The following is an 18817-nucleotide window of genomic DNA, read 5'->3' as shown; positions in this document are numbered from 1 at the left end:
TCAATTGGATTATGGAAGATCATGAAGGAAGAAACTTGGTAGACACAAATACATTTTTATAAAATAGGATTTTTTATTATTTTTAGTGCTTTTACTATCAATGGTGGGATGGACTTCCTCTTTGTATTTGATATGCTTTTCTGTTTCTTCACAGAGCTTAGGTCTGTGCTGTTGTGCTTTTCCTTTATTGTAATGCTGTATGACATTCATTACATGTGTGGCTCTGTTTGTCCTAGAAACTAAGACATACAAGTTTAAAAGCCATTATTTCCTGTTTGTTGTAATGACAGGGGATGGGCTCCCAAGCCACAGAGAATTCAAAGTAAACGAAAAGTCACCAATCCCCAAAGCAGGGTGGAGCTGTCATTCTTGTAATGCCAGTTATCAAGCAATGCGTTATGCCATATTAATCTGCTGAAGTGCAAATAGAACACACCCAAGTGAGACAACAGTGATGTCAGAGCTTCTGCTTCTCTTGCCAATGGACATAAAAAAGCCCTATTTATTCAGCCTGTAATGTAATGTAGACAGTGTTGGTTATTCACACGACACTTTTCTTTAGTTGTTTGTTCACTTGTTCAAAACTGGTTCTAAATAGTTTGGAAAAAAGAAGATTTTTTAAAATGTCTTTATACACCAAGAAATAGATTAGCAACATTTGAATAATAAACCTCAAGACAACTGGTGTTTTTTTTTTAATCCCCATCATTAAATCTACTCTCTACACCAGGGGTGGGGAACCTCCGGCCCCCGGGCCGTATACGGCCCGCGAGACAATTTGGTACGGCCCTCGAGGTAATTTATAAACACACGCAAAAAAGAAAAAAAATCTAGAAATCTAGACCGCAAAAAAATTAAACAAGCGAGTGCCTGTTTTTCCTGGCCACGGTCAGGGTCCGTGAACACAACACGAGCCTAACTTGTCATCACGTGGTATATGTCTCGTCTGACAGGGGTGTAGTTCTGACGGAGAGCACCAGAACGTGGCTCGGCACTTCAGATAAGGAGCCGTACATATGCCGCAGTTTTTGCGGGCTGTGTCTTTAGTTGAAAGCCCAGTGGCGATCTGTTCATCTGTCACACTGATCATACAGTCAATAACTTTGTTATTATTAGCATCTGGTTAGCTAGCTATGCTAACGAATATAAGAAGCTTTTTCTACAACCAGTGAGGTAAAGTCACATCTTTATATGATCGTTATAGTTATAAAAAAATAAGAGAATAAAGTAAACAGGTATAAAATACTATATGACAGTAAAAAAAGTTGTTATTAATAAACAAGAATACAGTTTGAAAGGGGAGTGATTTGTAAAATATCCATAAAGAAAAAGTAAATATGCTTACAGTTCTGTTTCATCTGGGTGTTGAGAGATGTGTCCATAGATCTCTTAATGTTGCTCTCAAAGTGCATCAGATTGATGCTTTTAACTTCAACATTTAAAAAAAAATCTTCCCGGGAGGAGGTTAGGTCCCCCCCCCCCCACTTAAATCATGTCCACATGGATAGGAAACTAAATACATTTGCACATCTTTCTGTTTTGGTGGTCATGCCACAACCGTGCACGTGCATGCATACGTGAGTCATGGTAAGATATCTGGATTAAGAGGTTGCTTTTTCTTTGCACAGCATGAAAGAAAGAAGAAATAAATGGGCTGTGATTTTAGTTTTTTTAAGCAGAGGTCAATAATTTGTATGGCCCTTTGTTGAAAACATGTAAATGGCCCTTGAGAGGAAAAAGGTTCCCCACCCCTGCTCTACACAGTCACACAGACCCATTTTAACCAAAATTAGCAACCTGATCTCACCAGAATGCGTGACTCCACCACGACTCCTTAACACCACAATGCGTGGTGGTGTCACGAACTTTGTTACATTTACGTGTCTGCACCACGCAAACAAGCCCAATGTAAAGTGAATGAGGCTCCTTTGTCGTGGTGCACACACGCATTTCTACAACGTCCCGCAGTGAGCTTTTATTCTATACAACGTTTTTAAAATCTACTTTATAGCTTGTAGTAACTCACGGGAGGCTTCTTTTATTTTATTTGTATTCATAATAATTTTTATTTTTCGACAGAATGTATTATGGTGCATTATTTACGAATTTTTGTTCTCAAAAAACAGTGCATTGTGTGTAATACAACTGTGATTTTTTTTAAATTAGTTTGTTTTTAAGGAAGGCCAGAGCTTCAGCTGTGTCAAATAGATTGTTCCCTTTAGTTAACGTTTTTTAAAGAACATTATATTCCGATTTGATCATGTCCCTTTATTGTATTACGGAGAGCAATGTGAGCATCAATTCCCATTGGATAACGGAGGATTTACCCCCGGAAGTAAGTTATTCTCTGTCGATTGATTTACAGTGCTATCTGCACTACTCATCAACTAAAAAACACCAGATTTATCCTTGTTGATTACACAACATTGATTGGTTTAAATGTGTACAATCCTTTTGTAATTTTCCCCTTCGATTCGGAGAAAAACAAACATTTTGTTCAGTTTAGGATGGCCGAAGACACTACACTACCCAGAATCCTCAGCTATCGTTTGGGACTACACCATGTGCTTTGCTTGACAATGTTGAAGTTTACACTGAGTGACAAACAGCATTTTGAAATGGAATGAAACCCATCGACAGCACACTATTCAAAACAGGAATCGAACGTCTGATCGACGTTCGTACAATGTACAGCGAGGTTGTATTAGAGAAACTATGGAGCAGAGAGTTCTCTTCCAGCCAGAGGTGATTTATTGTACAGAGTTATGGCAGTGGGCAGGAATGTGTTCCTGTATCGGTCCTTGTGACAGCGGAGCTGCAGCAGTCTGTTGGAGAAGGAGCTCCGTTGACTGTCCAGCTGCAGTTGGAGAGGATGGGTGGGTTATCCATCATGGATAACAGCCTGTTCAGTGTCCTCCTCTCCACCACAGCTTCAAAGGGGTCCAGCTTGATGCCGATGACAGACCCAGCTTTCCGGATCACTTTATTGATCCTGCTGGTGTCACCGGCTCTGATGCTGCCCCCCCCCCCAGCAGACCGCAGCAAAGAAGAGTGCACTGGCCACAACAGACGAGAATATCTCCAGCATCTTGCTGCACACGTGGAAGGATCTCAGCTTCCTCAGAACATAGAGTCTGCTCATCCCCCTCTTGTACACAGCGTCAGTGTTGATCCTCCAGTTCAGCCCATAAGTGCACTCCCAGGTACTGTAGTCCTCCACAGCAGCCACATCCTCTCCTAGAATGCGACTGTTGTGCCAGACGGCAGCAGACAGAACAGTTTGTGGCTGGGGTGATGGGGGTCTTTTATAATCCTGAGGGCTTTCTTTAAGGTTAACCTGGTATTTTTACTCCACTACATTTATTTTAGTTACTTTACAAATTCTGATTAATGATGTGAAATATAAACAACCCTTAAAGCAGACTTTAGTTACACCTGAGTAAAATTCAGGGAAGGTGATTGTCAAGTGCCAACAATCAGGAGAGATATTTGATTGGAGGACTGGCTTATCTAAAGCCAGTTGAGTAGCACTTGAAATGTTTTTGCTCTATGAAGCCTGATGTACTTTATGATTCTGTTTTCTTCAAGCTTGTATTTTGTTGGTCGAACGCACTTATTGTAAGTCGCTTTGGATAAAAGCGTCAGCTAAATGCAATGCAATGTAATGTAATGTAATGATTGTTGGTGCTTGAGAAGACTACATATTTATCTGCAGATCCCTATAAGGTATATACATTACTCGTTATTCTCTACAAATAGTTAATTAAAAACTGTATATAATTGCTATTTTGGACATCCCTTTTCAAGATTTCAATATTACTCTAAACGTGTAATAACGTGCTTTAACCAGTAGGTGGTTTGGGTTAAAAATCTGTGAAGTTTACAGTGTTAACAAAATAAAATATACTGCTGTTTCTGGTTTAGTTTACGACGGATATATTTAGTTATTGTTTTGATATTTGTAACACAAAAGCGATGGAAAAACCCCACAGCAACACAGAAAAGATGGTCTTAACATGAGTAGTTAATAAAAAACAATAATATCAAAACAAATTATTACTACTAACTTTATTGTGAAATTAAAACAGAACGGTAAAAGAATAGTTTCCGGTCTATTCTGAGCCAGATCTCTGTAGATAAATACAAATACAGAACTACGACAGATGTGTAATATTTAATGCAGCCAAACCATTTATTACAATGCATTCATGTGATGACTTTCAAAGAGTAAAGCAAGCACTGCTGAATAAAGTATGATTTATCTTTTACGAAACGTTTTTTTCATATGGAATGCAGTCAACCAATCACAGAGCTTGAGGCAACGCAGACAATAGCTGAGGATTCTGGGTAGTGTAGTGTCTTCGGCCATCCTAAACTGAACAAATATTTGTTTCTCCGAATCGAAGGGGAAAATTACAAAAGCATTGTACACAATTTAAACCAACCAATGTTGTGTAATCAACAAGGATAATCTGGTGTTTTTGAGTTGATGAGTCGTGCAGATATCACTGTAAAATCAATCGACAGTAAAGAGTATACTTACTTCCGGGTGTAAAATCCTCCGTTATCCAATGGGAATGGACGCTCACATTGCTCTCCGTAATACAATAAAGGGGACATTATCAAATCGGAATATAATGTTCTTTTAAAAAACGTTAACTAAAGGGAACAATCTATTTGACACAGCTGAAGCTCTGGCCTTCCTTAAAAACGAACTAATTTAATAAAAATCACAGTTGTATTACACACAATGCACTGTTTTTTGAGACCAAAAATTCGTAACTAATGCACCATAATACATTCTGACGAAAAATAAAAATTATTATGAATACAAATAAAATTAAAGAAGCCTCCCGTGAGTTACTACAAGCTATAAAGTAGATTTTAAAAACGTTTTATAGAATAAAAGCTCACTGCAGGAAGTTGTAGAAATGCGTGTGTGCACCACGACAAAGGAGCCTCATTCACTTTACATTGGGGTTGTTTGCGTGGTGCCGACACGTAATCGTAACAAAGTTCGTGACTCCACCACCAATGCGGTGTTAAGGAGTCGTGGTGGAGTCACGTATTCTGGTGAGATCAGGTTGAAAATTAGACAGTTATTATATAGTTCCAACCATTAACATTAAGTCATTAATATTTCATTTTATAAACAATTACATAAAGCGGCCCAGCCCTATTACCAGTACTCGAGTTGAGGGGGGATGAGGGGGGATGGCATCCCCCCTGAAATAAAAACGGTCAAAATCATCCCCCTTCTAAAACTGCCATTCCCCCTTTCCATCCCTTATGTAATTTTATCAATGAACGTGGCACTGGTATTACTGCTATTTCAACATACATTTTGCGCATTTTGAAATACTGTTAAAATACTGTGGGCGAGGGAGCACGCACACACGCAATAGCCTCACCCCAATACCCCTCCTCGACTCCTCCTTTCCCTCACTCACTTCCCTTCCTTGCGTCTTAGCTCCGCCTCCGTAAGATGTGAGCGAGGGACACGAGGAGGTGACGCGAGGACAGAGGAGTCCTCAGGTATTAATTGGGATGTCCTCGTTCACTCAAACGTCACTTTTAAACGACGTCTGTTAATGATGACGTGCACAGCTGTATCCCCTCTCATCGGGCTTAACTGAATAACCCCTGAGAACCGGCCCATTTCTGGTTACATATTTATTTAAATGAATGAATCTTTCTCTTGTTAGTCAAGGAATGCAATGATGGTTGGTCCTGCTTTTGTGTTCCGTTTTGCTGTAAAATGTAGCCTACATTTAAATAAAAATATAATTATAGTAATGTGAAGCCTTTTAGAAATGAATTGCACATAATAATTCCCACGGAGCTGTGAGCACCTATACATGTATGTGACGCTTTTCCACTCATCCTCCAGTTGTCGGTTTTCCTCTGTTGAAATCGACCAGCTGTGAAGGTGGGGGCGGGGCTTTTATACGTGAGTAGTGAAAACACTTCCGCGTAGTCTGCTCGCATGTATCCTCTTTCGTCTCCTCCCGCACCCCTCCTCCCTCACCCCTCATCGACTCTTCCGTGTGCATTTCAGCTATAGAGAGGCAAAGTCACGCCCATCTACTTCCGGCCCATGGGACCCCGGAAGCGAAAAATTAACATTGAATTCAATGGAGAGAGAACACGTATCTTTTGATCCCGTTTGAATTGTGCCACGAACTACACATATGATGTTTGTCAATCTTAAACAATAAGTTCCATGTCAAAAAAGTCACATTTTGTCGTAAAACTGTTGAAATATAAGACTATGAAAAATACGCGACTACAAAGACTACAAATCCCAAATACCATTCTGGCTCGCGTAAGTGATGTCACAGGCGATAATGCTCCAAGTGGTTGCGACTCGTAATTAAAGCGAAGAAGAAGATCTCATAACTGATTTATTCCCTCCAATAAATAAGAGATTGCTAAAAATAAATTCACTTTTACAAGATGCCTGTGTGCTTTGTACCAGGTTGTAATCACATAAGTGATCATACTTATAGATCATAGCTCGTTCTATCGCTTCCCGTCTGATGAAAGGACCAGGAGTCGCTGGATCAGAGATCTCAGGTAATACACATGTTGTGCATGGAACACAGTCAAGCTAGCTACATAGCTAGTAGCGAGCACGTTAGTTAGCATCACATTACTTAGCCTTGTCATTTGTATTAGCCTTAACATGAAGTGAACCCAAATGTTAAACAGTAAGAGTAGTCATGATGTTAAGTATTTTGTGAAACATTTGAAGAGGAGCCTATCGCCAGGTGCTAAGGGGGCGGGAGGTAGGCTAACGGCAGATTAGCATCTGCGATCTTTTCTACTTAATGCTATCTGCTCAAATGGTTAACATTGAACATTAAAAGATCAGGCAGTTCAGGGAGAGTCGAAGGAAGGAAGGCAGGCAGGCAGCTTTGCATGACATGTATCTATTTATAGAAGGACCATGCATACAAAAACATTAATCTCAGCAAAGAGAAGAGATGCAATATGCCAGATTATAGCTAATTTCCATCTGTGGTCCATTCTTCTGGACGTGTTTCATTGTGATGATAGTGAGTCAATCTGTTTGTTGGAAAGACAGTAGTTGAGTTATTACTGATAGAACATTATTAAAAGAGATAATTATTCAAAGTGTTGTTACTTTAAAGTGTTGTTACTGACCTTTTTCTCTTTTATTTCCTTTCCCTCACCTGTAACTGCTGAGACCCTGAGGAACATGCACACTGGACTGACCTGCCCTGGCAACCTGATTTCCACTGTACGTAATAGTATTTGGTTATGGTATATTATTTATATACATCAAAGGCACAATGCACCCCCCAGAGACACACATGTATTGAGTGTGATATTGTGCATAGGTCAAGTGAAATCATCTTTACACACTAGAAAACTGTAGGAGTGGCAACTTGTTTTGAAATTGAATTTTTAATATCCGATAATAAAGTTGATCTGTTTTCTTTATTCTTCTCTCTTCCCAGCTCCATTCATCACCATGCTATGTTCCTGCAGGTCCTGCTTGCTAATCAATGCTTTATTTTTTTACACAATTACAAATAAAGTCAATGTGTTGTATGACATGAAGTTGTGCTTCATTCGGAGTCAATAATACATTCATTCTGCCTTCAACTGCACAATGACTGTGGACTTCACCGACATCCATGTAGCTGCCCCCCAGTAAGATGAACCAAGCAAAGAGGGTCAACATCATGCCCAAGGACATCCAGCTGCATCCGCGGAGAGAGGGCTTAGACTGACCTGAGACCAGCACACCCAAACACAACGGCTCTTTTAAGAGCCACCTACAGTTTCAAAGAGTTGCAATCCTACGTTATTATAATTATTAAACTGGTTCATGTGTCACTTAGTTTACTGAACCGTGATGAATGAAAGAAATGAGTGAGGTAGTGGTTTAAAGAAGTTACAAAGACATTAATATATGAGTAACAGGTCAGTGTAAACACAAGCTTCTGTCAATTATGGATCACTCAAACTATTTATATAAAAATATGTAATAAAGTTCTAAAACAAGTATTCGGTATATTCCTTGATAGCTTTTGGAGAAGGTTGTTTTTAAGTTTACTAAAAATCTATCGTTTCAACTGTTTCACTTTATAAAAAGGAACAGGTGAGTAGAGCATTATTGAGTTTCTTATTCTGTCAGTAAATTATCCAGATGAAATGTTTATCATTATTTTAGTCAACCCTAAACAAATTGATTGTACCTTTTTAATAATGACCTTACATGGTTAAGTTAAATTAACTTCAGAAAATCAAATCTGTTCTGAGAAAAAACTAATAAATGTTTAAAGATAGGAACTTGCCATCCCACTGAAGAACAGTCCGTAGAGATTTAAAGGCGTAGTTGTAGTTCAGTCCAACGTTTCATTTGGATTCATTTCTCCAACAGTCAACTATTTTCATAAAGAATATATATATTTTTCAAAGTCAACTTTATTGCCAATCTTACTCAGTTTGTGTTTATAGACAGAGATCAAAAATACTTTTAAATCAAATAAAATTATACAATTTACAGATATGTATACAAATATATATATATATATCCTATATAATGATGGTGGACACTTCACCTCCAGCAGGGCAGATGGCTGCACAAGTCCATCGGGGGATGCTCCCAAAACACCGACTAACTCACAAAGAGACCAGACTCGAACACTGTCTCCTGAGAGGCCTGCACAAAAGCCTTCGGCCTCGTTTAAAACCCCCCAGTTGACAGCCATGACTCCGTCCAAGTTGTACCCCCCGAGCACCCTCTTCATGAGGGACGCGCATGGAGTGGATGAAAGTCCCGACCGCAGCACAGAACCAAACTTGCTGGCTGTCAACCTGCCCCGCCTGTGTAACTGCCACTTTGTCCGCTGTCCTCCGGTGGCTGTCTGGATGGCAGCTTGCTGGTCTCTGCTCAGTCGCATTGAGGCAAGAATTGCCTTAAGCCCCCGACCCCCTTCACCAGCTCCGGCACGGTGACAATGGCCTGATGTTGAGGCCGCGGCTCTGGCTCAGGTGACAAAAGCCATGCCATGCCACACTGTGCGCCCCTCAGTGCAGACCTGAACCAGTCTACATGGGTACAAGGGTGATCTGAGGGACTTCATATTTAAAAATACTAAAAATAACATTTCAGGTAAGTCAAGAGTCAGTAATCTTAGTCATTACTCACTACTTTAGTCACCAAAGGTGGAATCTATATGGACATAAGCAGCAATAACAACTTAGTTTGGAGTTATACGTTTTTCTCTTGTGTTAGCTAGCTGGTGGTCAAAACAGTTGATGAAATGATACCACCAGCACCAGAAGAGCTGAAACCCCTCCTTCAAGCAGTGAACACTCAGGTCATCTCCACAGCTGAGTGTGAACGTGGGTTTAGTCAGATGGACATTTTAACCACAACTAGAAGCTCCCTAGAGGTAAAAAGCATGTCAGCCTTGCTTTTCATCAAGTGTGTTGGCCCTCCACTGAACAAGTTCAGACCAGAGGTATATGTCAAGACTTGGCTTCAAAGCCATTGCTTAGCTAACAATCCGACAGCAAGAGCCAGAAAAATTGAGACCAAAAAGCATGATTATGAACATCTTTGGAAACTTCTATGAGATGGGGGAGAGTGGAGTAGGCAGCCATTGACAACATTGGTCCTATTTTGTATTATCTGTATAATCTTTTAATATATTTTCATATCTTGTAAACAATTTCAATTTGCACTTAATGCCCTGTTAAAAAAAGTAACATTGGGAATGTTAACATAAAATATTTGTATTTGAACTGCAATAAAATGATGACGGATCAATATTTTTCAATTTTTTTTTCCTCAGATTTTTCATGAAGAATTTACATAATGATTTAATTGATTAAGATACAAATGTAACCCTTTAGATACCAGTTTTGATCGTATACCAGTAACTGCTTTTTTTGAAAAAATACACTATAATTCAATATTCTAAAAACTATTTTGACTTTATTAGTAGTATAATCAGTTGATCCATCTGAATAATAAATGAGGGACTGTTAACCTACAAGATTTGTACCATATACTTCCATTATAACCAAATGTTTTTATCCCCTCCCCCCCTTTAAATTAATGTGAAAAAAATATTTTGCACTAATTGTCCTCTGCATTTGACCCTAAATGTTAGTGGTGCCATGGCAGCCCGGGGACGGACTCTAATTCTGAGGTGCCTTGGTCAAGAGCAATGAAAGGAGTATCTGAACATCCATAACATGCATGTTGTTTTAGGAGTATACTAATTATCTTTATGCTGGTTGGTCTCCCACCCTCGGCGGGTTATCAGCACAAATTATGTCCCCATATGATAAAATCCACCATCCCCCCTGATTTTATTTTACAACTTGAGTACTGCCTATTACTGTAGGCCTGAAGGTTCCTGAAAATGAGCATAATATGTCTTCTTTAATTTTTGAAGATCAGAAGTGTGTCTTAATATGAGATAACTGCAATATGATATTGTGTATATCAAGTTTAGTTTAAGATGTTACTGGTCAGTTGATAATCACTTCAGTAACTAGTTATTATTAGTTCTTAATAACCCTTCGACAAGCATCTCATTCGAGCCATTTATAGCTTTTGATTTATGATCAACATATACAAAAGATACAATTTAATTAGAGAATTATGTATGAAATATATTATATAGTAGGGTTAAGATACTTGTGTAATCTATTATATAATTATCTTTTGATAGTGGGCTCCTTTTTGTGTATGAGTGACATCAGGCAGAGAGAAATAAAGTTTTCTAAACACATTATTTTACATATTTTTGGCATCTCCACCTCACATGGACAGCTAGTATAGTGGGATAGCTCAAGGATTGGTATTATCAGACTTTTATCCACTGAGGCTAAAATCTCAACGATTGCATTGGTTGCTGAAACCTACTGACTTGAATTATTTCCTGATGTTCCTCTGGCTCCACCATGAGGTTGACAGAGTGTCTCAATAATTATTAGATGGATTGCAGTAACATTTTGTTGAAAAGTTCATGGTTCTCAGAAAATGAATTGAACCTACTTTGAGGATGAAATATGGGGTTTTGATTGGAATGTCTCACTACTTAATCTATTCTAGATCAATTAAAATCATGACATTTGGCATGTTTTTGTATCTCAGGACAGCTATCACTTTGATAATCCCCTGTCTTTATTTGATGTCATCTTCAGGTCATTTTCTTAAAGGTCACATGTCATGGCCATTTCTACTGATCATAATTCCATTGTTGAGGTCTACTAGAATAGATTTACATTGTTCAATGTTCCAAACTCACATTGGTTTTCTCATACAGCATCTCTGTATAGTATGTGTAGTCACTCTCTGTCCTACACGCCTTGTTGGAGCTCCTGCCCCCCCCCCTCCCTGTGAGCCCACTGTGCTCTGATTGGTCAGCTCGCCCACTCTGTTCTGATTAGTCAACCACCGTTACAGCGGAACATCAGTGATTATGTGTTACAATGGCGTTTCTTAGCAACCAGAAAATGATACCAGTAATGACAAACAGATGAGAATGCTGCGTGGGGTCTGGGTGCTGTGTTGGCGGGACGTTGCGGCGCTCGCTGCTCCGCCCTTTGAGGCTCGAGGAGCGGACAGTGTGAGCTGTATTACTGGTGTAGTTTCCTGCTTGCTGCGTGGGGTCTGCGAGACAGCGAGACACAGCGGAGCTCCGCCTGAGCACACACACACACTCACAGCCTGAGCTCAGAGTGTGTGTGTACCAGGCCCGGTTCCAGAACAAAATGACTAAGGGTGCAACTGAGATTAGAGAGGGTGCAGTGGTAAAGTGCTATTTTTACAAGTGGGGAATGGACCTAACACGGGGTCCTCACCTCCTCTAGGGGGGTCCGGGGGCATGCTAAATATTGAAGTTAAAAGCATCAATCTGGTGCACTTTGAGAGCAAAATTAAGAGATCTATGGATACATCTCAACACCCATATGAAACAGAACTGTAAGCAGATTTACTATTTCTTTATGGATATTTTACAAATCACTCCCCTTTCAAGACCGAAATGTCTACATGCATAGCAGACAAGCTGATCTCACCAGAATGCGTGACTCCACCACGACTCCTTAACACCACAATGCGTGGTGGAGTCACGAACTTTGTTACATTTACGTGTCTGCACCACGCAAACAACCCCAATGTAAAGTGAATGAGGCTCCTTTGTCGTGGTGCACACACGCATTTCTACAACTTCCCGCAGTGAGCTTTTATTCTATACAACGTTTTTTAAATCTACTTTATAGCTTGTAGTAACTCGCGGGAGGCTTCTTTTATTTTATTTGTATTCATAATTATTTTTATTTTTCGTCAGAATGTAAAAATTACATTAGTTACGAATTTGTGTTCTCAAAAAACAGTGCATTGTGTGTAATGCAACTGTGATTTTTATTAAATTAGTTAGTTTGTAAGGAAGGCCAGAGCTTCAGCTGTGTCAAATAGATTGTTCCCTTTAGTTAACGTGATTTAAAAGATAATGATCATGTCCCCTGTATTGTATTACGAGCGTCCATTCCCATTGGATAACGGAGAATTTTACACCCGGAAGTAAGTAGCCTATTCTCCTTACTGTCGATTGATTTTACAGTGATATCTGCACTACTCATCGACTAAAAAACACCAAATTGTCCTTGTTAATTACACAACATTGATTTGTTTGAATTGTGTACAATGCTTTTGTATTTTCCCCCTTCGATTCGGAGAAACAAATATTTTTTCGGAGTTTTTGGACGGCAGAAGACACGACACTACCCAGAATCTTCAGCTATCGTTTGGGACTACACCATGTGCTTAGCTTGACAAACCCCGTGATCAGTCCTCAAGCTCTTTGATTGGTTGACCTACAACTGCATTCCATATGAAAAAGAAACGTTTCGTAAAAGAGAAAATCATACTTTATTCAGCAGTGCTTGCTTTACTCTTTGAAAGTCATCACATGAATGCATTGTAATAAATGGTTTGGCTAAATTAAATATTACACATCTGTCGTAGTTCTTTATTTATCTACAGAGATCGGGCATCAGAATAGACCGGAAACTATTCTTTTACCGTTCTGTTTTAATTTCACAATAAAGTTAGTAGTAATATTTTGTTTTGATATTATTGTTTTTTATTAACTTCTAGACCGCTGGGTCATGTTAAGACCATCTTTTTTTGGTTCCTATGGGTTTTTTCCATCGCTTTTGTGTTACAAATATCAAAACAATAACAAAATAATATTCGTCGTAAACTAAACCGGAAACAGCAGTATATTTTATTTTGTTAACACTGTAAACTTGACAGCCTTTTAACCTATGCTTTTAACCCAAACCACCTACTGGTTAAAGCACGTTATTACACGTTTAGAGTAATTGCAATGCAGGAAGATTGTGTTTAAAATGCCTTTTTCTTAATGTCTTTCATTTTTGTAAAGCACTTTTGAATGTGTTATATTTTATGAAAACATTCAAATATTAAGAGTACATACAAAATAGTGGGAAAGTAGAAGGTCAATTATATAAATATAGAATAGAAAATATCAAGAAGATACTCAAATGATATTTAGAGTAAAACAGTTTAGTGCCTGATAGGAGGATGTGCTAACTAATAAGGCTTTATTTAAAGAAATGTGCAGAATACAACAGTGTAATGGTGGAGGTACACACATTGATAGATGTCTTGTAATGCACTGTTGAGGAACCTGTGACCCAAGTTTTTCATTCATTGCATAACTACACTATTGTGTATATGATATGTCAATAAACCTTAGAAAATCTTGAAATCTTGAAAGGGATGTGCAAAATAGCAATTATATACAGTCTTTAATGAACTATTAGAGAATAACGAGTAATGAATATGCTTTAAACGGATCTGCAGATAAATATGTAGTCTTCTCAAGCACCAACTATCAAATATCTTGCCTGATTGTTGGCACTTGACAATCACCTTCACTGAATTTCATTCAGGTGTAACTAAAGTCTGATTTAAGGGTTGTTTATATTTCACATCATTAATCCAAATCTGTAAAGTAACTAAAATAAATGTAGTGGAGTAAAAATACCAGGTTAACCTTAAAGAAAGCCCTCAGGATTATAAAAGACCCCCATCACCCCAGCCACAAACTGTTCTGTCTGCTGCAGTCTGGCAGGCGGTACCGCAGCATCCGGACTAAAACCACCAGACACAGAGACAGCTTCATCCCACAGGCTATACGATTATTAAACACCTGCATTTAGAAATAACATTCATCTGGCTGCTACTTAGAAATTATTTATCTAATATATCATATTCCAATCACTTGTATATAGACTCTTATTGCACTATTTCACTATTTTTTCTGTGTAGCCTATCTGTTTTATTGCGTAGCACTGTTGGAGGAGCCTGTGACCTAAGGGGGGGAAGGGGGTAGGCCACGTTCGATTCCTGTTTTGAATAGTGTGCCGTCGATGGGTTTCATTCCATTTCAAAGTCCTTTTGGACGCTCTGTGTAAACGTCGCGCATCCAATCACAGAGGTTGAGGATTGATCACGGGGTTTGTCAAGCTCAGCACATGGTGTAGTCCCAAACGATAGCTGAGGATTCTGGGTAGTGTAGTGTCTTCGGCCATCCTAAAACTCGGAAAAAATATTTGTTTCTCCGAATCGAAGGGGGAAAATACAAAAGCATTGTACACAATTCAAACCAATCAATGTTGTGTAATTAACAAGGACAATTTGGTGTTTTTTAGTCGATGAGTAGTGCAGATATCACTGTAAAATCAATCGACAGTAAGGAGAATAGGCTACTTACTTCCGGGTGTAAAATTCTCCGTTATCCAATGGGAATGGACGCTCGTAATACAATACAGGGGACATGATCATTATCTTTTAAATAACGTTAACTGAAGGGAACAATCTATTTGACACAGCTGAAGCTCTGGCCTTCCTTAAAAACTAACTAATTTAATAAAAATCACAGTTGCATTACACACAATGCACTGTTTTTTGAGAACACAAATTCGTAACTAATGTAATTTTTACATTCTGACGAAAAAAAAAAATAATTATGAATACAAATAAAATAAAAGAAGCCTCCCGTGAGTTACTACAAGCATAAAGTAGATTTAAAAAACCGTTGTATAGAATAAAAGCTCACTGCGGGACGTTGTAGAAATGCGTGTGTGCACCACGACAAAGGAGCCTCATTCACTTTACATTGGGTTGTTTGCGTGGTTGCAGACACGTAAATGTAACAAAGTTCGTGACTCCACCACGCATTGTGGTGTTAAGGAGTCGTGGTGGAGTCACGCATTCTGGTGAGATCAGGTTTGATAGCAGAAGATGGCATATTTTTTTGAGGAATATTCCGCCAATCTCTGTTGTGAAACCATGAGCTGCAAAATGAGCACCTTACCACCACTGTACAGGCGAGTTGGGTACTTTTTTTAATATACCCTGGGCAGGCTCTGTTTTGCCGAGGTCCTCTGGCACTTTGCGGGCCGCCGAGGGGTGGCGGTATTTGGGGCAACGAAGAGGGTGAGGCGGGCAAAGCCGGCGAGTCGGGCGGGAGGACGTTAGTGTCCACGACAGTGGCCGCTAACGTAATCTCCCCATGATCTGAACTGTTATTACCTTCAGTAGATGCAGTGTTACTGCTGGCGATAAGGGCTGGTTGTTTTAACCATTTTCTGATGTCCATCACTGACTGCTGTGTAAGCACCTTGCAGATGACGAACGCACAGGGGCACAGGTCACGCACACCTGACATAATAACGTTACTTACCGTTTAAATTGACCAAATAAATGCAGCAGACAATGTTATTTAAGCACAATTAAAATGTATTTTATTTCAACTATATTCTTCTTATTATTATTACTACTATTGTTATTATTGTTATTATATATGTAATATTTTTCACCTTTAATAATTTAAAAAAAAAAAAAAAAAAAAAATCACTTTTTTTTTCACTTTTAATTTTTCAAATGAGGGTGCATAACAACTCAAATGAGGGTGCAATGCACCCCCGTAGAACCGGGCCTGTGTACGGAGCTCCGCGCAGCACCGCGGCTGAGAAAAGATAAGGCTGAGTGTGTGTGTGTGTGTGTGGTGTGTGTGTGTGTGTGTGTGTGTGTGTGTGTGTGCGTGCGTGTGTGTGCGTGTGCGGAGCAATGGACCAATCCGCGGAGCTCCGCAGCGTTACGTCACTATGACCAGGAAGAAAAAAATGGAAAAATAAAAATCTCAAACGACATGGAAACATGCCACCCAGCACACTTTCTGTGTTAGAGATTTACTCGCTACAGGGTGTACTTTGAGGGTTTTGTGACTCTGCAGACCGTTTACATGCATCAAAAGCTATACTTAACACACAAGGGTAATAACCGGAAAAACATGACATGGGACCTTTAATGGGTCCAATAATTTTTTATGAGAAAAACTGACAATTCCATCTGGATCATATGTATTTTTGCTTGTATGTATGCTAATAGAAGCTGTTAACATGCTAAACTAAGATGATAATTGTGTAAAAACATTTGACCTGCCAAGCATTCGCATGTTTGCAATTAATTTGTGCCTCAGTTCCACTGCATGGTACTGCATGGCTCTATTCCACTTGTTTTTAGATTAGCCAAAATTGGGCACAGCACCAGGTACTTTTTTAGAAAGACTTGGGTCCAGGCTCCAAGCAAGCTTAGCTAATACTAGAAGGTGGAGATAGACAATACAGAGCACTGATTGGACAGAGAAAATCTCATGACATATCCCTAATCCAACATTTCTCATAGCAAAAGCTATAATGAGTTATGACTTATTTTTGACTCAATCCAGATTTCTAAACATAGCCCACAAAACCATGCCGTGGTTTGATTACGAAGTTCGGGTGTTCCACTGTTTGGGTGCCTATGGAAGGATCCAATGAGACAACACACTATTGGTAAAGTTCAACTAAATATTATAGAATCCGGACTACATTTTCTATTTGCAGTGGTACACAAAATCAAGAAAGGTAACGGTTAAATCACCTTGGTTAGTATGTCAATTTGGCATTGGTCTTGTCTAAGAGTACTGTAGGTGGCATCTAAATATAAAGCAAGGAATCTCAGTCTGAAGATAGATGGGTGTGTCCTTCGAATATCTCAAGAATCGGAGACACTTCACACTTGGATGGTACATGTCTGGAGAACCAAGGATGGCAGTGTTGAAATGAGTGCAAGTTAGACACACAACATAGGGCCAAGCAATGGACCCTCTTCAACAAGCACTAGTTCTGAAAGACCACACCTCTCAACATCGAATATATATCAATTATGTACCCTTAAAATCATTAATCTTTTTTTTTATTATGTATTTTTGGGCCCGAGGACCTTTATTGGAGAATTTAGAGTGAAAGGGGGAGGGGACATTGCCTCAATAGTTCGGCCCGCTCTGGACCCGAACTGGCCTAGGCAGCAGTGACTGCATATGGGCCGCCAGCCCTAACCAGTGGAGTTATCCAGTGGCCCATTGCTATATAGCATTTTAAAGATATTTTCTGTAGGTCTTATTTTCTAAAACCTATGCTTTTAGTGACTTATTTGTTTATTTCTGGAACATAGTGACATCACTACGTAGCACCTGTGCTTCTATTGGCCAGCGACACATTTGACGTGATAGGCTTAGGGCATGGCTTTCCTACACATCTTACATTTCAGACAGAGGTTGAAAAAAAGTGCTGCAGCAGCAGGTGACCTTTTGGAATATTTAAGCATGTAAACATGTCACAGTAGAGAGACAACATATACATATGAACCTGAACATGTTGTTCTAGTGTTTATAGTTTTTGTAAATATGTTCACTCTTGCTACGAAAAATCCAGCCTCTCCAACACACACATGTAGTCACAGGCTCTGCAACACACACACTGGAATCACACATGCAAGTGTTTGATCTCTGCAGACGATTAATCGTGTAATGTTTGGGGTTTATGCCGTACGCCATGGTGTCAGCTGTTTTATGAGTTTTGAGACATTACATTACAAATGTTATGAAGCCTGAAGGGGTTTGATCCCTAATCTGTTTTTAAAGTACAATTGAAATGACAGTTATTTCTCTGTATCAGATTAATAGCAGCACTATACCTTGCACACACTAGCAATATGCTTTAATAAATGTCAATATTAATATATCTCTAATGGCATTAGTAGTGAATGGTGATTTCTCAGTGACATCATGGTAGTTTGTAATTTGATATTTTTCTTGAATGAAACCTTTATCAGATCTTATTTTCTGTACAGATTAGAATAGATTATTGTTTTAGTGAATAGATTATTGCACAGAGTACAAGTAGTGAGACAGCGAAATGCATGATGAACGGTTAAGTGTATAGTGTAATGTAAAGAACAATATAAGTGTATAAAAAAAGCTACAATATACACCTTCTGAACAGTATTAACTGTAACTATGACAGTATAGCACTGTATGATATACAGCATATGACAGTATATGATAACTGTATATAGTGGATAGAGCCTTGGTGTTGGGATAAGGGGAGCAGGTTCAAACCCCACTGCAGTCAGCATGTCGTTGTGTTCCTGAGACACTTCACCGCAAAGTGCTCCTGTGGGGATTGCCCACAGTATTGAGTATGTAAGTTGCTTTGGATAAAACCAAGTAACAAGTAACATGTCATGTAAAAGGTTAACAGTAGTATAGAGCTGGTATAAATATAGACAGTATGATATAAAGACTATAGAGAGAATAAATATGAACATACTAACTTGAATAATAATGTAATACAATATAGTAATATAAAAGTATCATTGCTTAGTGGCATCTTAATCCAATATAGG

The sequence above is a fragment of the Pseudochaenichthys georgianus genome, chromosome 24, assembly GCF_902827115.2.
Source record: "Pseudochaenichthys georgianus chromosome 24, fPseGeo1.2, whole genome shotgun sequence".
NCBI classification, from domain to species: Eukaryota; Metazoa; Chordata; class Actinopteri; order Perciformes; family Channichthyidae; genus Pseudochaenichthys; species Pseudochaenichthys georgianus.
This window is presented reverse-complemented; position numbering follows the sequence as displayed.